At 42.9% G+C, this 6,204-nt stretch overlaps 1 protein-coding gene across 1 annotated transcript in view; it reads right to left on the bottom strand.

The window, feature by feature from the left end:
• Positions 1-268: 268 nt before the first annotated feature.
• Positions 269-6,204, bottom strand: part of LOC108590531 (uncharacterized) — a 30,170-nt gene continuing 24,234 nt past the window's right edge. The window contains exons 11-13 of the mRNA XM_078333118.1: positions 3,598-3,635; positions 2,711-2,744; positions 269-1,017 (exon numbers count right to left, since the gene is read on the bottom strand). The gene's annotated coding sequence lies outside the window, so the exon portion shown is untranslated. The remainder of the gene's footprint in view (positions 1,018-2,710; positions 2,745-3,597; positions 3,636-6,204) is intronic.

Raw genomic sequence — 6,204 nt, 5'->3', positions numbered from 1 at the left:
TTCTTAAAGGGGACTTTCGCTATGTCAGATAGCTTCAATATTTATGTAGACGAATGCTTTTTTCTCAAGATCAGTATTTTTGTGTCCTAAAACATATATATATATATACGTATATATGCATATATATGTGTATGTGCATATACAACCATGTGTATATATACATACACACACGTGTATATAGTTTTATATATACACATGCACATGTTCATATTAAAAACATTTGATTATATCTCAAAGTTCTGTTAAAAAAATGAATGGCTTGATATTCTAGGGCTAAGTAAGGGATGGCTGCTTTATTTAAAACATAAATAGTTTCCAGTAGATTCCTTTAAAAATATTATAGGGGATTTCCAGATCACTCCCACTCCCATCTTTTTATAATTTTTGGCTATTTTCCAGAGTCTTGAATTCAATGAGGTGGAGGTGGAAGAAAGCGTTTAGAAAGCCAGTAGGTACAGGAGAGCTGGTGTCGGATGAGGCAGAGTGGGGAGAGATGCTCCTTTAAATGAAAGCTTCTAGAACCCGCAGAAAGCAAGGGTGAGGTGGGCAATCTTCCTGCAGAGCCACCAGAAAAAGGCTTTAGATCCAACACTCCTGTTCACAAACACAGACAGAGGCATCTGTTTTCTTAAAACAACTCTTTCTATATAGAAATAGAAATAATTAAAAGGGGAAAATTTTGGTTTAGTTATTTCATTCAATTATTAACAAATAACTTTTGAAACAAACAAAAACTGTAAAAGTGGACCTCAAATTATTGTTTAATAATCTGGATCTGTGGCTCAGATACAGATTGAGCAAAACAGCCATGGATGAAGACCCAGCAGTGGATAATGCCCCAGCCATGGATGAAATCCCAGCAGCGGATGCCCCAGCCGTGGAAGTCCCGGCAGCGGATGATGCCCCGGCCGTGGAAGAAGTCCCGGCAGCGGATGATGCCCCAGCTGTGGACGAAGTCCCAGCAGTGGATGAAAGCCAACAGTTGTTTTCAAGAAAAGTCTAATACACAAGTCATTACTGAGATTTATCAAGAAAAAAGGGAAATCACAAAATTAATATCAGAAATTAATAGAAAGACATAACCACAGAGAGAGCAGAGATTACAAAACAATGAGTGGATATTATGAATACATAACTTGTTTTAAAGCAACGTTTTGTTTCACTTGGGCTGGTGGCCATACACTGCATAGTCAGCCAATAGTGAGTCTCCTCATGGGGGAGGCTTGGGTTGAGGCTGAGGGTCTTTAACCCGCATGCACAAGAGAGTTGCCACGAGGGGGTGGAAATCAGGCTACCAACCAAGTGCTGCACAGAGTTCCTACCTGTCCCTCTCCTCACCATTTTCAGCTGGCCGGGTTTGAGCATTTTAGGGCTTGGGAAGGTATTACTACATCTACTAAAAGACATCACGGATCCTTATGTGCTTTGGCCAGCTTCTGGGCAAATTAACTTGACAACTGAAGTGGGCCGCACTGGCCTGTGTGGTCCCCCACTCCTCTTAGAATTTGTGAGCTTGGTGCCTACTGGAGGGTGGACGGTGGGAGGATCAGGAAAATAACTGATATGAGGCTGAATACGTGGATGATGAAATAACCTGTATAACAAATCCTCATGACACACGTTTACGTATGTACCGAACCTGCTCATCCTGCACAGGTTCCCCAAACAAAAAAGAATCTGTGAGCTGACCCAAAAACCTGGGGATCTTTGTGCTTTTCAGACTGATGACTCCGCTGGTCTGTGGGGAGATGTGCCTGTAACTGCCCTGGGTCGTGTGACCACGGAGGCCACTTTATAACGATGGGCAGGCAGTGTCTGGGACCTCTATAGGGCTTATACACAAATGCTGGACTCCCTGCGTGGTGGCGAACACCCCGTGATAAAAAGCATGCCAGTAGTTGCCAGTGTCAGCACAGGTCCACACCACTGGGTTTGTGTTTTCACTTTTTCATTCAGGAACTCGGGAGCTGGGGCCACCCCTTGGCCCTTCAGGTTCTCCACCTGAGCAGCGAGGATAATAAACCAGACCCAGGGATGGCTCTGGTGAGGATGGAGGAGTCACTGTACAGACAGAGTAGAGTGGGGCTGGATCTTATTTTTTAGAAGTGGACACTGGCGACTGGGCTGTGTAAATGGGAAATCTCTCCTGAGAAAACACACAGCCTCGCCTGCACAGAAGCACACACATTCACATCACATGATGCAGCCTCACACAAGACATTGCCAATCCTCAAGGACCCAACTCAGTGCAACCCAGAAGGGAGCACAGCTGCTACCTCAAAATTTGGCCATGATTTTTCCCTGGGGAACTCAGTTTTTTTTGAGACAGAGTTTCACTGTTGTTACCCAGACTGAAGTGCAATGGCACGATCTCGGCTCACCGCAACCTCCACCTCCTGGGTTCAAGCAATTCTCTTGCCTCAGCCTCCCGAGTAGCTGGGACTATAGGCATGCACCACCATGCCCAGCTAATTTTTGTATTTTTAAGTAGAGACGGGGTTTCACCTTGTTGACCAGGATGGTCTCGAGCTCTTGACCTCGTGATCCACCCGCCTCAGCCTCCCAAAGTGCTGGGATTATAGGCATGAGCCACCGCACCTGGCCAGAAAACACTTTCACTATGCTTATTCCTATCACAATCCCAGAATCAGGGTGGCACTGCACAGTGAAACCAACTTTTTTTTCTTGACAATAATTCCAGAATACTTACCAGAGTCACACTTCAGATGGAACACCGGCACTACCTGCAACACAGAAACAAAGCTGTACGAGGGCACGGCGTGCTGTGGATTCTGTGCACGAAGTTCTGCTTCTCTCAATGAATACTGAAAACCTGATCAGAAACTTAGTCAACTGCTACAGTAATCAAAACGGCATGGTACTAATACCGAAACAGAGATGTAGACCAATGAACAGAACAGAGCTTCATTAAACAGGACAGAATGGGCGGCCACAGAGGCCTGGGATAGATTTTATGTCCCCGCAACACAACAGGGAGCACACTTCATAGCGTGCTGATGCTTACTGAATGGTACACCTGAAGACAGGGTGACTCTGTTTGATTTTATCTGTTCTTATTCCAAGAGGCTCAACGACATGCTCTATGGAAGCGTGATCCTTCAAACGCACTCATCTATTCTTTCAGTCATTTTTCACTCCCTCAGCCAAGAGCTTCTCCATCTGGGTTTCTGCAACACCAATCTCAAACCCATAAAGCAATGGGTCACAGCAACCCCACTAAGCTCACACGCCCAGCTGCGGAAGCAAACTTCACTTTACGGCAAGTCTAATTTGCCATTACAGGCAGTGCAGCATGTTATAGATTAGCCTTTGGCGTTAGAGAGATCCAGCTGTGGGCGTGTCTCATGAATAATTTACTTAACTGAGACTCACATTCCTCATCTGTATAATGAGTAGAACCAAACTAACTATGCCTCAAAGTGACTGTGATGCTTCAAGGAGGCAACATAGAGAAGTGACCACGTAGTATCCAAAACTCAAATGTGTATCAGTTATCCTTTTCATTTTAATAACTTAAGCAGCTGCTATCAAGTACAGTCATGTGGCATAGAGACATTTTGATCAATGATTACTTACATGGCTCGGGTCAGGCGGGCGTACACAAACTTACTGGCCTGCATCATTAGATTAAAACAAAATTTTTGGTTAAAAATTGTAAGTAAGATGCTATACAAATGAAAGACTAACCACAGTGATGAAATTTTTAGGGAGAGATAAAACTAAGAGTTCACAAGGATTTGGAGAAATGTCTCCTCACATGTGCTGCTACAGGAGCATGAATTAGCATCACCATTTTGAAAAGTATTTGGCACTATTCGTGACAATAGAAGATATGTTTCCTTCTAACAATCTACTTCACAGAAATGAGTGCAGTATTATTCCAAAACCATTGACAAAAATACTCAAAGCAACATTACTTCTCACAGCCATAATTATTTAAAAACAAAAGAAGAAAATTCTATGTCAATCAACAGTGGAGTGAATAAACTGTAATACGTGACTACAGTGGAATGGTATGCGACAAGGATATAGAAGAATTATAGTTACACTTACAAACATGAATGAATTTCAAATTATAATGTGAGCGAAAAAGCCAGACACCGAGAAACACATATTGACTTATTCTATGTATGACAGTCCAAACCTGGAGAGGTCTAAACAAGTCATTAGCAGTCAGAGCAGGTCCCTTAAGGAAGATGATTAAAGGAGGAGGGAAATTTCAGGAAGGAACCAGGGATGTCTGCACTTGTGCCATCTCACCCTCTCAGATGTCAGGGTCCCAAAAGAGGGTGCTGGCAATATTTAGGTGGTTCAAAGGTCTCATGAAGAAAAGCAAATGACAGACAGCAACAAACTCACTTCTTTAATGAAGTGCCCCAGACTGGACAGAGGATGCCCACTTGGTTTTGCATCTTACTATGTAAAATGAGGATGGACAGAATTATGTGTTCTTAGCATGGACAGAATTATGTGCTATCAGCACATTTTATCCTATGGAGTTTCCTGTACAACTTTTAGCAATCTGTGAATAAAAGGTCCAGAACTTAACTTATAAATATCAACTTAGAGAACAACGGAAGCCTAATTTTTAAAGACAGGAAATAGTGTAATGCCATCTTCTGTGGGAAGGAACTCTTGGTTTCCCCAAAAATTAGAGAACTGGAGAGAAAGAAGCCTCATCTCAGAATCTGTGGTAGAAATGGGAAGTGGAGGCTACAAATGTGCTCAAGGTCAGACTCCTTCTCTGCCTGCCCAGAAGACTGGAGACGTACCAGTGAGCCCAGAGTGAATATTCACTCTGCCATCCACCCCTGGGAGATCCCTTTAAACCCACAGAGAGGACAGAAACATAAATGTGCTATAACAAGTCTTAAAAGTTCAGAGGGTGATTATCAATTTCCCCCTGGCACACAGCAGAACTTTTTCTCTAGGTTAAAGTAAATGCCTGTGAGACAGATGTTCCGACAGATTCCTTCCTTTCATTACGTATGACACCCGATGCTCAGCCCTACATCCCTTGTGCATAATCTCAAGGAGTGCTGATTAATCCAAACCAAAGGTTTTGATGCTTCACTGGGCAGAAAAGAGCAGGTGTACTGCAAAGATCATCTCTAATGAACACAGCACCCTCATAGCCCAGAGACACAGTTCCTACCTTTATGACAACAAACTTTGAAAAGAACAAACCTCACACACATTTTCATTTTCTTTCTGATTTCATACCCCCTTCTTCAGCCCCTCAAGCAGCGGGGATAACCTGAAGGCTCTTAAGAACACTTTTTCATTAGGTCCTACCTGGAAAGTAGTTCCCTACCTTGGGGGTCGTCTTCACTGAATGTGAAGACCCTCACCCGAAACCAGCCCTTAGAAGCAAAAACATCAGGACAAGTCATTAGAAAGAGTGACTCACCCACTCCTCTTCCTCCAGCTGAAGCCACGTCAGCTCACACAACATCCCCTGGCTGGTCCTTGGGGTTCACATGCATTCATACAGCCCCTCTGATCAGAGTTATACACTTGCAAAATTACTTGCTCTCACTAGACCCCCAATGTTCTTTAACCGGAACCCAGTATCAGGTTTCTATATATAAAAACCAGCAAGTTTGTTCCTCAGCAGGTGAGCTACTTCAGGGTACATACCATACCAGAAACTGACAAACTCTGCAATTAGACAAAAGACTATGAGAATCAGATTAATTATTCTGCATTCCCCCCCCACCCCCAACATCTGTTGTCTCTTGATGACTTCAGAAAACTAGTTGTAAGACAATGGTTGAGTCAAAGGCCAAGAATCAAACATGCTAGTATAGAGGACACCTGTGGAAAAGACAAGACCTTTTCCCACAGAATTTATCTACGAAGTTGATTGACACTGGCAAATACACAATGCCTAAACCAAAGAGGAAAACTGGTGTTGAGAAAAATTCCTCTGCATTACAGTTGATAATGGATGCTGTCTTTTAAAAACATTCTAATATATTACATATCCGATGGGAAGACACTCCCACTGAATTCCACCCCTACAAAGAGGTTAAGACACGTTGTACATAATGTGCCTTCTCACATTATCACAATTAACAGAAGGAAAGAAATCAGAAAAGAAATAATTCTTTTTACATTTTGTTTTCTTTTGAAGTTTAAGTTCCAGGATGCATGTGCAGGACTGTGCAGGTTTATTACACA

The sequence above is a fragment of the Callithrix jacchus genome, chromosome 7, assembly GCF_049354715.1.
Source record: "Callithrix jacchus isolate 240 chromosome 7, calJac240_pri, whole genome shotgun sequence".
Classification (NCBI taxonomy): Eukaryota; Metazoa; Chordata; class Mammalia; order Primates; family Cebidae; genus Callithrix; species Callithrix jacchus.
Note: the sequence above shows the minus strand (reverse complement) of the source record. Positions and strands in the feature narration are given on the sequence as shown.